Consider the following 20,653-nt stretch of genomic DNA (forward strand, 5'->3'; position numbering starts at 1 on the left):
GAATCAGGACATTTATCGCTACTTTAACAAAGCTGAGTCCTTTTTTATTTGGCTGTGAATTCCCTTCACACGAATCTGTTTCCGGACAACATAGGTCTATTTTTCTTGCACTTTTGGCATTGCTAAGGGACATTTGCAGGAAACAGGATATTCATTGAGTAGGAGCTTCCTAGATTCCTGCTGCTTATTCCTCAGCTAAAGTCGTAGTTCGAGAGGTTGTGTACTCTAGTGGGGAAGTCATGGAAGTAGAATTCAGGAGACCTGCATACTATGCCTGATTCTGCCAGTGACCTGCGGTGTGTCTTTGGGCAAGTCAGTTCATCTCTCTGTTTTCTCCTCCACCTTTTGCCCATCTTGCTTATTTAGATTGTAAAGTCTGACAGACCCCATCAATGTGTTTCTAAGAGGTAATGTTACAAATAATAATAGTTCTTTTAGAAGCATCATAATTGGTTGCTATGATGATGGCCATGATATTACAGAAGTTTAGGACTTCAGGTGAAGAGTAAATAGCTGGCGATGAACGCAAAAATGAAACTGCTCCTGTTTTCATGGAAAATGCTCCTTAAAATAAAAAAAAAGAGATTAGAGGATAATCCCTACACACCCTAAACTCTGAAATACATCATCAGAAATATTTCTAGGGACAATGAGCCAAATTTTGCTCTCCTATTTATACCTGCTCAGCCTCACTGAAGCAGATAGGTTTGCATGAACAATGTAATTGATAGCAGAATTCAACTCAATGTGCTCCAAAATGCTCAGCTGTTCTTTTCTGATAGCTTTTGTTAAAGAGAAATGGAAATACTCATGATTGTACCTATAGGGAGAGGCTTTATCCCAGTAGACATGACACTAGCATACAAGCTACGCACACTTCTATAAAGGTAGGTGTAATCATCCTGCCAAGTGGCTAACAGCAGCTAAAAGGGTTGGGTTCAATATATCTATGATTCCTTTTGACAAATAACTAACCCAGCTCAAGCACCTATCCAGAAACTGGGAAAAACAAAATGCATCCTTCCTTGGTGCCCTTAGGAGGTAGAACGTCCCCATTCACAGATGCTCCAAGACTGTGTACAAACAAAGAAGCATTCATGGGGGGGAAGAACAGAGTCATACATTTAGGAAAACCCAGAAGTAGTCCATATATGCAGATAAAGAGTAAAATATTTCCCCTCTTCTGGTAACTTTGGTAATAATCTGTCTAACTCCCTTCCCTTCCACCAGTGAGAATATCCCACAAGTGATAGTATTCTTGCCAGAAAGTTTTAAAAAGTATGGATTGGATGAATGGTGGATAGAAAGCTGACTAAATCATCGGGCTCAATGGGTGGTGATCAATAGTTCGATATCTAGTTGGCAGCCAGTATCAACCAGTGTGCCCTAGGGGTTGGTCCTGGGGCTGGTTTTATTCAACATCTTCATTAAGGGTCTGGATGATGCGATGGATTGTACCTTCAGCAAGTTCGCAGATGACACTAAGCTGAGGGGAGAGGTAGATACACTGTAGGGTAAGGATAGGATCCAGAGTAGACAAATTGGAGGACTGGGCCAAAAGAAATCTGATGAGGTTCAACAAGGACAAGTGCAGAGTCCTGCACTTAGGATGGAAGAATCCCATGCACTGCTATTGGTTGGGAACCGACTGGCTCAGCCGCAGTGTATGAGAGTGTATGAGAAGCTGGATATGAGTCAGCAGTGTGCCCATGTTGCCAAGATGGCTAATGGCATATTGGGCTGCATTAGCAGGAGCATTGCCAGCAGATTGAGGGAAGTAATTATTCCCCTCTATTCGGCACTGTTGAGGCCAAATCTGGAGTACCGCATCCAGTTTTGGTCCCTCCACTACAGAAAAGATGTTGACAAATTGGATAGAGTCCAGCAGAGGGCAACAAAAATGATTAGGGGGCTGGGACACATGATTATGAGGAGAGGCTGAGAGAACTGGGCTTATTTAGTCTGCAGAAGAGAAAAGTGAGGGGGGATTTGATAGCAGCCTTCAACTACCTGAAAGGGGGGTCCCAAAGAGGATGGAGCTAGGCTGTTCTCAGTGGTGGCAGATGACAGAACAAGGAGCAATGGTCTCAAGTTACAATGGGGGATGTATAAGTTGGATATTAGGAAAAACTATTTCAGTAGGAGGGTGGTGAAGCACTGGAATGGGTTACCTAAGGAGGTGGTGGAATCTCCGTCCATAGAAGTTTTTGAGGCCTAGCTTGACAAAGCCCTGGCTGGGATGATTTAGTTGGGGTTGGTCCTTCTTTGAGCAGGGGGGGTTGGATTAGATGACCTCCTGAGGTCTCTTCCAACCCTATTCTTCTATGATTCTAAGATAGTCCCTTGACAGCACCACCTTACCCGTCCACCAAAACCCACCCAGGGTTTGGATCAGCAAGTAGCAGCATCCAAGTATCCCTGTGGAGGTCTGTCTCCAGTCTGAAGGGAGATGCTTGCTTAGTCCCATGCAGAAGTACCACCATCTAACTCAGCATAGCGATTCAGCTTTATTAAGATGCTGTGGCGGTGAGAGTAGAACGTCCCCATTCACAGATGCTACCTGTATTCTCTCTGCTCTGCAGATGACACTTTTTTTTGACTGACTGCTCTCTTGCCATCACCTGCTTCTGAAGAAAAGCTCCTAGTGAAGAATGTCAAGATGCAGTCACTGTTAAATATGCAACTGGAGTCCATTTAGCTCTGCTGCTGCCCTCTGGATCATCTCTTGCAGTTAAGTCCCTATGGAAGGGGAACCAAGAGCACTTCATGCTCTTAAGTAGAATCCTACTTTTCTGCACAGGCAGAGCTCTTTCCCTTCTCTGTGAGCCCATGACTGGCCATGTTCATGTCTAGTTATGGTGATTCCACAATTGTCACTAGAGGAATTGTGGGAATTGGGTAGCATATGCAAATAAATCTATGGCAGCACTTTCCCCTTTTTTCCAAGAGACTCTTTTCCCTCTGTAAAAAGCAACAGAGAGTCCTGTGGCACCTTATAGACTAACAGATGTATTGGAGCATAAGCTTTCATGAGTGAATACCTACTTTGTCAGATGCATGCATCCGACGAAGTGGGTATTCACCCATGAAAGCTCATGCTCTAATATGTCTGTTAGTCTATAAGGGGCCACAGGACTCTTTGTTGCTTTTTACAGATCCAGACTAACACTGCTACCCTTCTGATACTTTTCCCTCTGGAACTTCAGGCCATAGGGATTATAAATGTATCACATTACTCATATGTGAGTGAGTATGCAAATGAGAGGATATAATATCAGCATGGGAGCATGTTCTGCATGTTCTTCTTCCAGAAGCTTGAGCAGACCCAGGCTGTGCTGAATGCTCAGGCAATTCACGAAAGAGCCATGTCCTGACAAACCTGGCTCCTGAGCGCTCCACCCATTTCATCCAGTAATGTGGAAATGTAGCTGCCTTTGGGTTAAACTCCGACAACCACTTAACAGCATGCAAACAACCCTGTAAAGCAAATTAGGACAGACAGCAAAGACCACTGTGCTCGACAGAAAGTTTGGTTCTGTCGAACTGGATACTTCTCCACCTCATGCAGGTGTTGTGAGGATAAGCCCCTCAGTGTCTGTAAGGTGCTCAGATAATACAGCGATGGGTGCTAAATACATTCCTAGATACAGACATGGAACATCAGGATGTGTGAAATAAGCTAGTGATTTCAGCCCAGTTTGGGGTGGGCAAAAATTACCAGCCACTGAAATCAACCCAAAGGCCAGGGGTTGAAAGAGCCATGAAAAACAAACTCCCTTTCCTCTTCTAGAGGTTGTACTACTGATGGCCAGGCTGTAACTGTTATGTGGGCAGCCAGAAGACTCTCTAGTATTGCCTGGCTGGCCCCTCCTTCGGAACTGACATGTTTTTAAAAAAACCTATAAAGAAATGAGGGCATATTATATTGCATATTTAACAGTGACTGCATTTTGACATTCTTCACTAGGAGCTTTTCTTCAGAAGCAGGTGATAGCAAGAGAGCAGTCAGTCAAAAAAAAGTGTCATCTGCAGAGCAGAGAGAATACAAATGAGTCTACATTCACAGCTTTGTCACGAGATGCAGGAGTGGAAGATTTTGCTGTATCCCTGTTAGTAGATCCATACACATTGGGCTTGATTCTGATCTCACTTACTCAGATTTTACTTAGATGTAACTCCAATGAAGTTACTACTGATTTACTTCAACGTAAGCATGATAAGAATCAATTCCAAATGCAGACTGCACTTGCTTCCCAAATAACACATTAACCCGCTCATTAAAAATAAAGGAAAACAAAATAATTAAGATAATTAAAAAGTTACACATGCAATTTTTTTTAACCCCACCTCGCAGGCATCAGTCTCCTGCTTGAATTTTTCTGGCTCTGTAAGGCACTCTGATACCCTGGTGATGGACATGGCATGAGAACTGAATTAGAACGGCATAGAGTAGTGTGCATCTTTGGATAGAAGCTTGTTGATTTATGCATTACAGTATGTAAGAGACAAAAAGAGAAATTGTAATTTGGTGGCACTGGAGGTGCTGTCCAGGGAAATACTGAAGATGTGGAAAATGAAAGAAGCTTTTGAATACTTGAAGGAGACTTAGGCTCATAAATGTTTGAAATTTAATTATTATCTTGAATCTTTTTTCCCTGAAAGTTGAAATTATTTTTCCATTAAAAACTGTTCTGTGTAGTTTTAGCTCCAATTTAAAAAGGCAGCACTTTATAGAGAATTGAGCTGTGGGCTGGGCACCAGAAGCTCCTGATTTCTAATCTCAGCTTCACCATTGATGTGCTGGACAAGACTCTCAGCTTTGTGTCTCAGTCTCCCCATCTGTAAAATGGGAATAAGAATCCTGATTTACCTACCTCACATAGGTGTAGTGAGCATTAGTTAGCCAGCATTTTCAAAGGGCTTTGAAAATGGAAAATAAGCTGTGAGTGCTACATACTAAAAAAACAAAGTGACTCTAAAAAATCACATCGGAGGTCTGTAATGATTCCCCTCAAAAGGGAAAAAATCCTTCTTCTAACTGCAAGTCTTGCAAATCAAGTGTTCTGGGATCTGAAAAATCAACCGGTTCTCTTTCTGCCACTTCTATCATCTCGTGTCATAACACAGGCTGCACCATCATCAGCATTTAGCTAACAATTTAGTAAAATAAGCTGATGTTAATGACTGGAAGATGCATACGGAACAGATATATTAAACCAATATGAGGCATTTTTATATAACCACTTTGCTGATTAAAACTGCTCTTTAAATCATGTTTGCAGGGTTGTTGTAGCTGTGTTGATTCAAAGATATGAGAAAGACTAGGTGGACGAGGTCATATCTTGCTGTGACACTCTCATACCTTTCCCAGACCTGAAGAGGAGCACCGTGGAGCTCAGAAGCTTGTCTATTTCACCTACAGAAGTTGGCCTAGTAAAAGATATTACCTCACCCATGGGTACTATGGGCTTGATTCTGCAAGATGTCGAGCACTCTGGCCCAGGTCCAGCAAAACATTTAAGGATGTGTTTAAGCATATGAGTCTGGTAGGTGCATGGCTATGGAAATTAGATGATGTAATGTTAATACAGAAATAACGATGCTATTTCCTGGGTTAGAATTCTGAACATGCTCCGTGCCAACGAGGTATTTCCAGAAGCCTGAGGAGACTGAAGATGAGCTGAGCCCTCATGCCATTAATAAAAACGCTGTCTTCTCTCCAAGCAGCCTGACTCCTGAGTTCTTACTAAATATTACATGGCATCAGAAGTTGCACTGAATCAAGGATGGAGCAACTGCTTCCCCTATGGACCAGACAATACCAAGGTAAATTATAAGCACTCTGAAGAATGAGGAAAGAGAGCAATTGCTATGGTTGATATTGATGACCTTGCATAACCTTGTCCTTCAAAAATTAGGCCATCGGGTCAACGTCCCGTTTCATGGCTTTGTAAATGATTTATAGTTATACAGAGAGTAAGTGTTGCCATTCCAGCAGGGTGGTAAAGTGCATTTGGCCATCATGTCTTTCCAGGACCTCATTTTTCCACACAAGGCACTTCCCTCACTAATGGAGCCAAGTTTACTGGCATGAGATGTTATCAATTTTGCAATTAAAATGCTCTAAGGAGCTTTTAGATTGGGCCTTATTGGATTCTCTGATGGGGTCGGAGAGGAGAAACCAGGCTGGAGAGTAGAGAGGAAATGAGCTCATTAGCAGACATAAAATGCTTACTTTACTAGACTACCTACTTTCCTGGGGTGGGGGGTCTTCTGAAGGCAGAGAGAAAACTGCAGAAGGGGGGAAAAAGGAGCTGTTATCCCTGAAGTACTCTAGTTACCTGTGCTAGGATCCTGCCACATTCTGGCTCAACTGTGGTATAGTTGAGCGTATAAGTATAATCAAAACCTCCTCTAAGCAGAGTTGCTTCCACAGCTGGCAAAAAGACTTCTATGCCAGTTTAATGGGGAGAGTTTAATACTTGTAAATGCGTTTCATCTTGTGATAGATTTTGCTCTATTTCTAAATGGCCTGGTATAACAAATCATGTCTTCTGGCCCTGGGAAGAGCTCTCTCCACCCCACCCCACCCCAGAAGGACCCAAAGGAGCTTTATGGCTAAATTCTCCAGTCTTCACTGAGGATGGATTGGTCCTACACTTGCTGCAGTGAAATTGTTTTCAGTGCCACCGCAGGAGGGAGCTTTGCTGAAAACAGTTCTCAGACAGCAACAGTTCTTTTCCTGCTGTGGAGGAGGCTTCAGATAGCCCTGCAACATACCATGCTGAACTAAATAAGCATTAACCAAAATTTATAAAGTAAATGTTACTCTAATGGAGACGAGACTAGTTAAAAGGCTGATTCTCATGAGAGACCAGAAAGAAAATCTATAGCAAGAGGAGCTAAAACCTGTCTTGTTTGGATTATGTGATTAGAAGTTTGCTATTTTGGGTATCATTTATCTGAAAAAGTAAGTGGCGTCGGCAGAAAATTAGTCATTGTGGGAGGAGAATTTGGGGAGTATTTTAGTTTTGATTTCTGCCTCGAAAATGAGTAATTAGTTAAACAACAACCAGGAACATTCAAGCAGTCTATGCCTTATTTCTTCTAAGTTACAGATAGAGTGGGGTGAAACTGGTGAATATTTTTTCAACAGAATTCCTGTGGAGTATGTCGGCAGGACATATCATATGAATCCTAACTCCTTGAAATTTTGATCTATTATGAAATTCTGGGGGAGACTGAAAATTGTTCACAGTAATGCATGTGAAAGACACATGGCTGGTAGCTAGGAGGTCTTGATTTCTTTCTCCAGATATGACTGGCCTAAACAAGACTTAGCACTTATGCAGCTCTTTACAAACATGGATGCTTTATATAGAAAGTAAATTACATTTTCCTGACTTTTCAGACAGGAAAACCGAGGCTCAGAGCAGTTAAATGATATGCCCAAGGTCACATACCAAGTCAGTGTCAGAAGCAGGGTAAGGACTCAGATAGCCTGACACCCTGCCCTATGCTTAATCCACCAAATCATGCTGGCTACTAGCCAAGTTACTTAACTTTTCTGTGCCATAGCCTGGTCATCTGTAAAACGGGCAGTAGTAGTTTAAGCAAAATCCAAAAATAAATAGGGTTTACGTTTTCAGCAGCCACACGTAGCTAGGTAGGTAAATGTTAGTATCCTCATTATCCATCCCTACAAATGGGAAAGGTAATACTATGTGGAGTCCTGTCCCCCACCTCACCCCCCATTGGAGTCAATGACAAAGTTGTGATCTAGTTGGTTAGACATGAGGCAAAGTCAAGTAACCTGGATTCCAAAGCTCGTCCTCCCGACACTGTCTTGCTATGTAACCTTGGGCAAGTCTCTTGACTTCAAGGGGAGTTGGTGGGTGCATCAGGAGCTGTACCTTTAACATTTGAAAAACAAAAGGACCAGAATATACATGAAGGTCCCAGTCCTGCAAGGTGCTGAACACCACCAGATCTGAGCATCCTCAGCCCTGGTTGTATGTCATTAAGGTTTGAGGGTATTTAACACTATGCAGGATCAGGTCCCAAAGGGACATTACAGAACAGCAGAGCAAAGATATGAAAATAATACTGGAAAGTTCCGAGGGACCCAGATCCAAACGCCCCTGGTTGGATTTGCAATCTGAATCGTGCAATTGGCCCTTCTCTGTAGAATAGTCTGAAGCAAATCCTCAGATTTACACTCAGAGAGATTACAACCACACTGTACAACAAGAGATAAGAATCTTAATGGAGGTCTGAAAGCCAGGCTGTAAATCATGCCATGAGGACTTCCTCGTGAAATTTCCATTATCATGTGGTTCTAATACTGGAAGGGGAGCCTTTCTGGTCATGTTTTAGAATTTTTCCTTTCCAGCTGGCACCAGAGTGCGGGGGTGGGGAATTTTTTTCTTTAAGTTCACCCAAGGTTTTTGAACCTCCAAAAAAGGTTTGAGTTCATTTTCATTTTTTGCTTAAACGTTTACAGAATTTGATTTGATCAAATTTAAACCAGGCCTTATCTAAATAAGAAGTATTAGTGGCTGCAGGGCAGGTAAAACTGTGACTAAATAACAACGAATCAACTCCTAAAGTCTTTACTCAGGCTAAATGCCTGTTGAAGTCAGTGGGCCTGATTCTTGTTGACACCGAGCCCTTTTACACTATTTTAGCTGTGTAAAAAGGCCATAAAGTGGGCGTGAATGTAATTTACTCACACTTTAAAGCCCCTTCATATTACTAGAACAGTGTCAAGAGGCCTCAGAGGAGCAGGCCCAATAGAGATTTTGTCTGAGTCAAAAGTGAATAAGGACTAGAATGAATTTGAAGATTTAAGGTTTACCCCAGTGATAAGAAATGAATAACACCCAGTAAGATCCAATGCTAGAGATGAAGGGTAGGTTGCTTATTTACTTCAGCAAACTGTAAGAATAGGTAGAACTTTGGAAAGGCTGTTAAAGCATCACTTGCAAACAGACCTTTTAAAATAGTTCCTAGTAATAGGATTAAAGGTCAGCAAGCCAGAGGAAAAAGACTAGATGAGATAACAGGAAACATGCAAAAAGAAGATGAACAGAAGATGTAGAGAAAACCTAAGCTAACAAGAGTGTACTTAGCAAGCAAAAAGGGCCTAGGTGTCTGAGTTCAGCACAGGAAGTCAGGACACCCACCCGGCTCAGATACTGATTCCCTCTGTTCATGGCGATAAGTCACTTAATCTCTTGCCTTCTGCATTCCCATTTATAAAATGGATGTAATACAAATACAGCCATACCGCGAGTGGTACTGTGGGGATGAAGGAGTTATTGTTTGTAAAGCATATTGAAGATGGTAAATATGAGAGATGAGCCTGGATCCTCTGAAGCCTGGGAAAATCCAGAGCCATGCAGGGCTGCTGCATTTGATCCTGAGAAATGCAGAGCCCCTTCAGCTCCCATGAAGCCAATGGGAACTGAAAGTGCTCAGTACCATGAAGGAAAAAAAAAAGTGGACTTTTAACTCTCTCTCACAGGCTGAACTATGACCCCAGATCCCACCAAGCCCAAACTTTTAGGAAGCTTATTATAGGGAATCTAGATCTCAGTGACATGAATCGGGAGTCAAACCAAAATAATAGGAGGGAGAAAATGATCAACATGATATACAAATCCATAATCCTGTTTTAATGAGTAATCAGAAAAATGCATGAGATACAAGTGAGATTCCCCCCTGTATGCACTGGATATATAAATGCTGCATGCTTGGACGGAAAAAAAGGTCTATTCGACTGCTTCAGGGAATGTTGTAAATGGAACATTGCAGGCTCAGTCCCAGGTTCAGTATGTTCTGGGAATGTTGGAGAGGCAGCAGGCTCAAATACTGTATAGGGACTGGTGTGACTCAAGGTTCAAAACAGAATAGACGCCTGGTGGTTCAGTTTAGAAGGGAAGGAATCTTCATCTGTTACTTCTAGGCCAACATTAGGTGGTGAAAATCCAGTACCTCATGAAGGAAAAGGTTTGGAGGGCTCCAGGGTTCCAAACAGAAACAAAAGTTTCCAGAACCCAGCTAAGATCAGCTTCTTGTTTAGCAGGTGGGATGTGAAATAGGTCCACTTAGCCAGTTTTCTCTTTCATCTAGGCCTCCAGGTGAGACACAGTCCATTGTAGATCTGCGAGGCTGTGTTCTGTAGTGTTAAAATTTTAGCCACAGGTAATGAACCTTAGTAATCAGTATGAATGTATCACATCTGAAATATAGATATGGTTTGCTGCAGCTGGCTTGTTGGCAACTTAGGTTATCAAGGTGGCCAAGTAAGATCTCCATTGCAGAATTCTGTGTACCTTCATGTACAATAACTATTGTTACACTGGCCATATCAATGTAAGGAAAGTACTATGTTGTTACAGGGTAATTATCTGATTTTTTTTCCCTATAGAGCAATGAAGACAGGAAACTGCTAATTATATGGTTGGTAACTTGAAATATAATTACCAGCTAAGCCGGAACATGTAATAATAATATTTTACACTTACAGAGCACCTTTTGCCCCAAAGCACTTGACAAACATTATATGCAGAACGCTGTCAAAATGTAGCAAATATATTAGAAACAGCAAAATTCCTTCCTGACCCCTACAGTGAATAGCCCTGGAGTATTGAGATTATTACCCTTAACTCCTTTTACAGAAACACATATGTTACTGGTTATAAATTTATCCAGTCTTATTAAAATTTCAGACACAATTTTTGACTCTTCTGTACCTGTGAGTACCATATGCTTGCTATGGGCCAATTAGACCCCTGGACCCACATCCTCAAAGATATTTCAGCTCCTAATTTCCACTGAAATCAGTGGGGGTTAGAGTCGGAATATCTTACAGGATCTGGGCCCTAGAATGAGTTGAGCTGAAGGGCGGGTGCACCTCCAGGTGGCAGTGGCTGGAGACACAGTACTTCCAGCTGAGCTGTAGGTATACATAAAGCAGTGGACCTTTTTATACCTTTAGAAAGGGTTGTAAGGAGCTATCCACCCAGGGAATCTCTGCAGGAACCCCATTCTGCCATGCCCCCTCTGGGTCTTTCAGGGCAGCCCCATGGTGCTGTACAATCCAGTGCACCACCTTGTGCTGGCACTGGGGCAAACATAGACTCAGACTTCAAAGTCAAAAGGGACCATCGTGATCAGGGCCGTAGCAACAAAGAACGTGGCCCCCTTTGAACATATGTCCGGGGCCTCTTACAATGCAGAAACTGGAATGCGGTATTTTATACAATATACAGGGTTCACATTATGTATACATAGGCCTACAGTGTACATGTATTCCGTATTTACGCAAAGCGCTTCTTTCGAGCCTTGTTCTTCGCAAATTGGTTAATCAATGCGTCATATCCAGAGATCTGGCAATCTTGTTTTCGATTGAGATAACTGCAAGCACAGAAAGCCTATTATCTGTCATGGCTGAGCGAAGGATATTCTTGATCAGTTTCATTCTGCTGAAGCTCCTTTCAGCACCAGCGACAGTAACTGGTGTGGTCAGAAGAATTCTGATGCAAATGCAAAGATTCAGATATATCTCCTGAAGGTTGTTCTTGTATATGTACGTTAAAAAATTGTTTGCCGTGACAAGTCCTCTCTCTTTCTCGATGACATAAATAAAACGATTCAATTCCATTATGAGTTCATTGGCATCAATGTCTGCCATTTTTCTGTCAAAATTTTTGCTGTGATTCTCCAGTTCATTTTCTCTGTGAAACTGCTTCAGGCTGTTAGCGTTGTACAGAAATCCAAACAACTTATACCACTCCACTAGTTGGTCAAATCGCGATGAAACAGAAGATATGGCCTGATCAGTGAGAACAAGAAAGAACAGCGATTTGAAATTTCTTCAGCAGAAAGATGACTCGAATCATCAGCACATTCGTAATCAAACATTCTCTTCTTACGTCGCACCCTGGTTTCTGGAAACACCTGCTCAATACCCATATGTTCTGCTATTTCACGTGCATTTGTGACCACAGAGTTATATCCTTGTCATAACATTTTTTCCCAGATCTGGACCTTAGTGTCCAAGATATGGGTGTTAGCATGAAAACCTCCAAGCTTAGTTACCAGCTTGGACCTGGTATCGCTGCCACCAGCTAAGAATTATACAGTGCCTAGCTCACTGTGGTCTCCCCAAAACCTTCCCTGGGGGACCCCCAGACTCAGATGCCTTGAGTCTTACAACAAAGGGAAATAACCCCCTCCCCTTGTTTCCTTGGTACTTCCTCCCAGGCTCCCCTCCCTGGACGACCCTAGGAGATTCCCTGCTTCCAGTCCTGGAAACACAAGTACCGAGAGATCTAATCTCTCCCCCTCACCCAGAGAGTATGCAAAGTCAGGCTTAGTAAATCTAACACAAAGAGATTTTCCCCTTGACTTTTTCCTTCCACCAATTCCCTGGTGAGCTGCAGACTCAATTCCCTGGAGTCCCCACTAAAGAAAAACTCCAACAGGTCTTAAAAAGAAAGCTTTATATAAAAAAAAGAAAGAAAAAGACATTAAAAATAGTGTCTGTAATAAGATGACAATATATAGCGTCAATTGCTTAAAGGAAAAAAATGAATAAACAGCCTTATCCAAAAAGAATACAATTTAACACATTCCAGCAACTATACACATGTAAATACAAAAGAAAACAATATAAACCTATGGTCTTACTATCCTTGTACTTACAACTTGGAAACAGAAGATTAGAAAGGCAGGAGATAGAAAGATCACTCTCAGAGCCGAGAGGGTCAGACCCAAGACAAAGAACAAAGAACTCACACCCAAAACTTCCCTCCACCCAGATTTGAAAAAGTCTTGTTTCCTGATTGGTCCTCTGGTCAGATGTTTTAGGTTCCCTGTGTTAACCCTTTATAGGTAAAAGAACATTAACCCTTAGCTATCTGTTTATGACAATCCTGTATTTCGATAGTCTTCCAAAAACTTCATTGTAGCACCGACCTCTGCCTGCAGTATGTCAATTGACACATCTGGTGACTGAATTAATTTGCTGGTTTTATTGACGTGAAATAGTATATCGTACCACGTGTACACAGTCAGAACAAAAGGCCACGTCGTAACATGGTCTAAAAGCGCACCGGCTTCTGTTGCTGTATTGCCATCTTTCTTTTCGAGCGCATATTCTCGCAAAGATGACAAAGCATTGCACAATTCTTCAAGGTGATAACGCAATGGCTTCACAGCAGCAATTCTCGACTCCCAACGAGTGTCCGATAACCCTTTAACAGATATTGGCATATGTTCTTGAAGTATATCCCAACGTGAAGGTGAAGAAGAAAAGATAATGTATATTCTGTTAAACAGACTGAAAAATTCAACGGCATATTTTGATGACTTTGCTGCATCTGAGATCACAAGATTCCAAGTGTGAGCTCCACATGGTACATACAAGGCACGGTCATTTATTTCTAGCATGCGGGCTTGAACTCCTTTATTCTTTTCTCTCATATTTGTGCCGTTATCATAAGCTTGGCCTCTCATGTCAGCAATGTCTATTCCTAAGTTGTTTGCCTTTTCAAGAAACGCTTCCAATAAGCCCTCGCCAGTTGTATCATGAACATTAAGAAAAACAACAAATGCTTCACGAATATTGACACCATCTTCACCGTTGCATTCAACAAAGCGTAACACCACAGACATCTGTTCTTCATGTGACACGTCGGGAGTACAGTCCAAAATAACTGAATAATATTTTGCTTTTTTAAGCTGTGCTATGTTGGCCTCTTGAATGTTACTGGCAACAAGTTGAATCAGCTCGTTTTGGATCTGTGGACTGAGTACTGAACATGTGTCTCTGCCTTCTTAAACCTCTGTAAAAGTTCGCTGAGGACAGTATCATACTTTGCAAGCAATTCAAACACTCCCAAAAAGTTGCCATTCGAAGGATCGCCGAGCTTTTCATTACTTCCTCGAAATGCCAAGTTTCTTTCAGACAAGAAAATAACGACATCAACCATGCGTTTGACAACATTTCTCCAGAAATCTCTTTCTTTCAGAAAAGCCTGCAATTCGAGTTGGTCAATAGATGTATGGTTTACTATGCCTGACCGAAAGTCAAACCATTTCACCATACAGTCTTGATGATCTTTGCCTGTTTCATGCTGCTGAAGTCTCTTTGACAGTGCTTTCCAAGCAGATGTTCCACGACGTAGCGGTATGTCACCAGTGCCAAATAATTTACAACAAAAACAAAAAATGGCATCTTTCTGAACTGAGTACATTAACCATGAACGTCTTATTTTCTCGCCATTTGCCATGGTTCGATAGAAATGAGTACTTGTGAACCTCCGTCTTTCCTCGTTAAATGGAAATTCGTAACTTTCATTCTGCTGCGGTGGGCCATGTGCAACAATGTCACTCACGTGCCTGTCTGATATTATAGACGGCCAATCTCCTGGATCATCAGTCAGTGGTTCAGATTCAGATACTTCTTTCCCGGCAGCAGCTGGAATATCTGTCACAGTTTGTTTGGTAGAACAACTGGCTTCACCTTCGACCTCACTTGAAGCACTTCTGGATACTTCTGGATACGATTCGTTGCTGCTAGCGCTGTCCGTTTCATGTGCCTGTACCTGTACGTTGGATTGCAGCGCAAAATACGTTGACAACTTTGGAATTTTCTCAAGTTCCTTCTCGGCATCTTTTGCTGCCTTTCGTTTACTAGCTCTGCTCTTATACATTCTCTTAGACATCACAAAGCATGCTTCTGCGTTGGAAATGATAAAAAACTAAACAACGAAATTAATAACATTTATCCGCTGACCGCCATTATGAACGCAAATACACATTCTTTGAATGGGTCCAACTAAAATTCGAAACTGACCGACAGACAACTGATGTAGCCAATAGCATTATGATGTATCATAATGACTTCACGGTTTTGTCAGTAAAACCGACATGGATTGTGCAATAGAGTCAATAAATGTCACTTACCTAGTTATACCTTACATTTTTTTTGCCACTTTTAGGGGCCCCCTTCCTTGCGGGGCCCCATCCGGTCGGAGGGTACGGAGGGCACTCGCTACGCCTCTGATCGTGATCATCTAGTCTGACCTCCTGCACATTGCAGGCCACAGAACCTCACCCACCCACTCCTGTAATAGACCCCTAACCTCTGGCTGAGTTACTGAAGTCCTCAAATAATGGTTTAAAGACCTCAAGTTACAGAGAATTCACCATTCACACTAGTTAAACCTGCGAGTGGCCTGTGCCTTCCTGCAGAGGAAGGTGAAAAACCAACAGGGTCTCTGCCAATCTGACCCAGGGAAAATTCCTTCCCAGCCCCACATATGAAAATCAGTTTAGATCCTGAGCATGTGGGCAAGACCCGTCAGCCAGATACCTGGGAAAGAATTCTCTGTAGTAACTCAGAGCCCTCCTCATCTAGAGTCTCATCACTGGCCTTTGGGGATATTCGCTACTGGCAGTTGCTTACGGGCCACATGCCATTGTGGGCAGTCCCATCATCCCATCCTTTCCATAAACTTATCAAGCTCAGTCTTGAAGCCAGTCAGGTTTTTTTTGCCTCCAAGGCTCCCCTTGGAAGGCTGTTCCAGAACTTCCCTTCTCTGATGATTAGAAGAAATCTTCACCTAAATTCAAGACCAACTTTGTTGATGGCCAGTTTATATCCATTTGTTCTTGTATCCACATTGGCACTTAATTTAAATAACTCATCTCCCTCCCTGGTATTTACCCTGCTGATGTATTTAGAAGGAACAGTCCATACCCCTGAGTGACGTAGTTACACTGACCAAACTGCTGGTGTAAACTGCTCTGTCAGTGAGAGAGCTTCTCCTCAACATAGGTACCACCTCTCCGGGAGGTGGATGAACTACTCCGATGAGAGAGCTCTCCCCAGTCGGCTTGGAGCATCTTCATCAGAAGTGCTACAGTGGCGCAGTGACGCTGCTGTAAATTATGTAGTGTAGACATAATCTCAGGGGTTTGTTTGTTCTGCCTACTCCCTCCCCATACACAAAAAAATACTCAGTCAAAGCTCCTGGGTGGGTTCACACACTTCTTTTGTTTTAGGCAGGGTTTATACTTACAATTAGGTGTGAACTCACCCTTCAAGTAACATATTGGTCTCAATCCCAAGGTTTCACTCAGCTAATAACTAGATTCTATTGATGTAGAGTAAAAAGAAACTGGCATTGGTTCAGCACCAGCTGTTTTTTCTTTTTCTTTTTAATTTACTGTTGTGGAAGTAGAGCAAGAACTGACAGGGATTTGAAGGGGATTTCAATGCAAACAGTCCCTTCTGTCAGCAAGACACTGCTCATAATAATTGTGTGTCTTAAGTCTGGCCCATCCCTTCTAATTTTATCAGTAACTATTTCAGCTAAGGGTGTGATTCTCCCTCCCCCCCACCAAATACTTATACTGGCAGAAGCCTTAGGGTACATCCACACTACCCGCCACATCGGTGAATAGCAATTGATCTATCAGGGATCGATATATCGCATCTCCTCTAGACACGATATATCGATCCCCGAATGCGCTCCCCGTCGACTCCAGAACTCCACCAGAGCCAGAGGTGGAAGCGGAGTCGACGGGGGAGCTGCAGCCGTCGATCCCGCGCCATGAGGGTGGGAGGTAAGTCAAAATAAGATAAGTTGACTTCAGCTGCACTATTCCCATAGCTGAAGTTGAGTAGCTTACATCGACTTCCCCCTCCAGTATAGACCAGGCCAAAGTGTGGGTGCAGTTATAAGACTGACTTCTACCAGAATAGCAAGTCCCCTTCCTGTACAGGAATGGCTATACTGGAATAAAGCCCCTTTATGCCGATCTAACTGTGCCAACGCTAGGGTAGTGTAGGCAAGCCTCATGTAGTGTTTTACTCTGCTAGGCGTAAGGCAGCCGGGGGATTAATTGGCTTTCTGGCTTTATACTAAATGTTAGGGTGTTTTATATTTAATTGACCAAAAACCTACACATGTCCTTGAAGGTTTCTCTCTGAATTACTTAGAGTAATAGATGCATAGGGTGAAATTCTGCACCCCCTTAAATCATTTGGAGCTTTGCCATTGACTTCAATGGGGCCAGGATTTCACCCATAGATTTTAAATTCAAAGGGGACCACTATGATTCTCTGCTCTGATCTCCTGCAAATTTAACTCAGTAATCCCTGCCTCAAACTCAATGCCTTGGAGTGGAACTCGAGCACGTTGTAAGAGTTATTGTGCTGTTGGGTCTGAATCTTTGGCACATCCCCAGGCTGTCCCTAAAGAGTGCGGGAAGGAAGGACCCTGAGTGGAAGTTTGGAGTGTGGGTGTTGTCAGTATACATTGCTTCCCAGTAGCGGTGCCACCATGTGGTCATGTCTGGGGATTTGAAGAGAACTCCTATTTCAGGAAGTGCTTGATGAGAGACAACACTATGTGTGGAGGAAAGAATGAAGCCTGAATGTTACACTGTCTTGAGTATCTCTCTCTAGGCTCACACACAGAACAGGTGTATTTCTGCCTGGGGGAGAAAGCCAAACTGCATTTTGGTCAGCAGCACGAGGGAGCAGCCTCTGTATCTTCCTCCAATAATAAACACATATTGGTCTGTTGCTTATTAAGCTCGTGCCTGTGTCATCATTCCAAAAACTTTCCCTGCTTGTGTTAACCCACCAAGAAGATGACTGAGGTCATGTAGCAATATCTTTAAAAGGCTTGATTGAAAGACTCCAAGTGATGGAGAATTCCCCACATTCCTTGGTAAGTTGTTTCAATGGTTAATTACCTTAACTTAAAATTTGCACCTTATTTCTAGCTTCAACTTGTAGCCTGTTATATGAACTATAAAATAGATAGTGCTGGTCAAAATTTTCTCACGAAAACATTGTTTTGACAAAAAAACCTTTTTGACCTAACCAATGTTTGTTGAAAATTTTATTTTTTTTAATGAAAAACTGAAAACCAAAAAAATGTCCTGTTCAAAAAAGGGAAAAAGTAAAAAAGGGAAGGGAATGAAAAACAGGTATATATCAGTTTGAAAACTTTTTGGTTTTCATTTTGTCAAAAACGCCCAAAAAATTGATGAAAAAAAGTTGATTGAAATGAAGTCGTGAAAATATAAAGCATTTTTTGACAAGCTCAGAAAACAGAGACTCAACAAAGAGAGTGAACCTCAGTCACTTCCAGTGACTGGTGGCAAGAGGGGATTCCTTTCTCCAGTTGTACACTTTTTCTAGGAATCATGTTCATTCTGGTTTGTTCTATTCTAATAATTTCTATTTAGGTTCTTATATCATCCCCGTCAGTGTAGGATTCGAGCATCATTCTGGTGCTGAAGAAAAGCTGGGTACCACATGCCAAAAACAACACCCATCATCTGAGAGCAGCCTTTTTTAATATACCTCATGTTGTTCCCAACATACTTTTCTCATCCCTGGATAATTCCCTCACTTGATCTGCCCAGCTTCCTCCAAGCACCTCCTCAGACTGCAGCATCACATCCCCTGTCTATATTCAACCCTTTCTTAGTAAGTAAGTAATAAGTGGAGACATACCAATCTCCTAGAACAGGAAGGGACCTTGAAAAGTCATCGAGTCCAGCCTCCTGCCTTCACTAGCAGGACCAAGTACTGATTTTTGCCCCAGGTCCCTAAGTGGCCCCCTATAGGATTGAACTCTTCTTCTCCATTCCCTCATTTGCTTAGCCTTACGCATGCCATGAGCAGATTCAGGACTAGAACCCCCATCTTCTAACTCCCAGCAAAAAACCGATAGAGCACATTGCTGGTGAAGTAAATAAAAGGTCTCATGGGAATGAGAGGAAAGCCTGTTCTGCCTCCATAGATGAACAGAATGTACTGGGGGGGCTGTTGGCAGCTGCTGCAGCTTTACAGCCACCCTAGGGCTGCTCTAAACTACAGAGGATGTTTGTACCAAGTGTCTGTTGCTCCATGGCTGAATTGTCCTCACAACTATTAGCTAGAACACTGCAACATTTAATAAGAGCTTAATGGAAGCTGACAGGCATATACTTTTTGTCAATGCTGATTTGATCTCTACATTTAAGGAAAACATTACAGTGTGGTATACAAATATTAAATAAGAACTCCAATAAGTGGATCCTTTTGTCTCTGCATAGGTCTCAATGTCAGGCGGAAGGTAAATGAGCCCCAGAACATCTGAAAGGTTGCTAATGATGATGACTACCCTGTCAAATCTTTGTATGGGGGATCTGCACATCCTGTTTACGTGCTCACACTCAGAAGAGCACAGGCTGATTGCGTAAGGACTTTGAGACAATTTATCTGTTATATTAATGTTGGCCGAAGTGTCATCTTTCTAGCAACACTGGGTGAGGGGCACTGAATGACATACAATTTGCCAGTCCAGGATTAATATCTGTGGCGAGTTTACTGTGTACAAATGGTGCTGGATAGTTTTAACAGATAAAACCACAGAAAAGTGTAGCGTTCTCTTGTCTTATTTACTGGTTCCATCTCCTCCTCTCTGCCCTCCCCAAATCTCATATTGCACCCAGAAAGCCTATACAACACACTACCATTACAATGATCTGTTGTGTTAGCACCTCCACCTGTTTCCACCCCACCTCCTTGGAACCTCCCCTTGGCTTCGGATCTTGTTCCGTATCATATTCAAACTTTTCATTCTCACTTTCAAGCGTCTCTACAGCTGCCTCCATTTATCTGTGTACCTATATGACCCCCATCACTTTATTATCTCATCCATGATTACAAAATAATTTGCTGACAGTAGATACAACTAGAGTCCCAACTGAGATCAGGACCCTTTGCACTAGGGGCTGTCCACACCCAGAGTAAGAGACACTACCTGACTTTACAATCTAAAGAGACATAAGAGGGGAGGGGAAAGAAAGTGAAGTGCTTGTACAAGGGCACCCAGGAGATGTGAAAACAGAACTCCTAACTCCCACTTCTCTGCCCTGTCTCCTACACCACTGGCCTCTCAATCCTAGTTCACTACGACTCTCCACTTACATTCTGCTTTTGGCAACATACCTCACTGTTTCCCTATTTCCATTCCACACCTGTCTATATCTAGAACTGTGTCCCTGTCCCTCTGTGCCACTCAACCTCAGTCTCCTCCTTCATACGGGTAGGTTAGTTCTCATGCTGTCCCTTGGGCAGTGAGTGTGTTCTCCTCCTCCATGATGTTCTGTGCTGAGCCACGTCTGGTCCCTCCTTTGTATCCATCCTCCAAACTCACTTCCCCACCCCCTGTTATCTTCCCATTGCTGGCCCCCTTACTGAAGGCTTCACATGTCTTCAAATTTTAATATATTAATAAAGTAAAATAAAACAGGAACTGACAAGATACACACCTGACAATATGCTTGGTTTAACTATTTCTTTAAAAACCTATTGCAGTTAGATTTTTTTTAAATGTGGAAACATTCTGATTGAGCCTCGATGATACGTACATTTGTGTTTATAAAGCCTAACATTTGAGTAAAATTTGAGGTGTCAGTGTCCCTTTAAGACCTGATCCTGTAATGTGCTGTGTCCTCGACTCACAGAAAAATTTTCTTTGTTTGCTTTCCGTTTTGCTGCATCCTAGGATCCTATTCAACTTTTGAAGGTTGTCGAACAATGTGTTCTCATCTTCATGTTACTGCTAACTTA

The 20,653-nt window shown here is 42.4% G+C and overlaps 1 long non-coding RNA gene across 5 annotated transcripts in view; it reads left to right on the top strand.

Annotated features, from left to right (window-relative positions):
- The first annotated feature begins 5,405 nt into the window (after window positions 1-5,405).
- The window catches only part of LOC115648068, a 49,722-nt gene continuing 34,474 nt past the window's right edge, over window positions 5,406-20,653 (top strand). For 3 of the 5 annotated variants that reach the window (XR_003999452.1, XR_003999451.1, XR_003999455.1), the window contains exons 1-2: window positions 5,406-5,826; window positions 19,132-19,274. This is a non-coding gene — a long non-coding RNA (uncharacterized LOC115648068). The remainder of the gene's footprint in view (window positions 5,827-19,131; window positions 19,275-20,653) is intronic. The other 2 variants (XR_003999453.1, XR_003999454.1) reach the window with 2 other exon arrangements.

The sequence above is a fragment of the Gopherus evgoodei genome, chromosome 3 (genome assembly GCF_007399415.2).
Source record: "Gopherus evgoodei ecotype Sinaloan lineage chromosome 3, rGopEvg1_v1.p, whole genome shotgun sequence".
In the NCBI taxonomy this organism is placed as follows: Eukaryota; Metazoa; Chordata; order Testudines; family Testudinidae; genus Gopherus; species Gopherus evgoodei.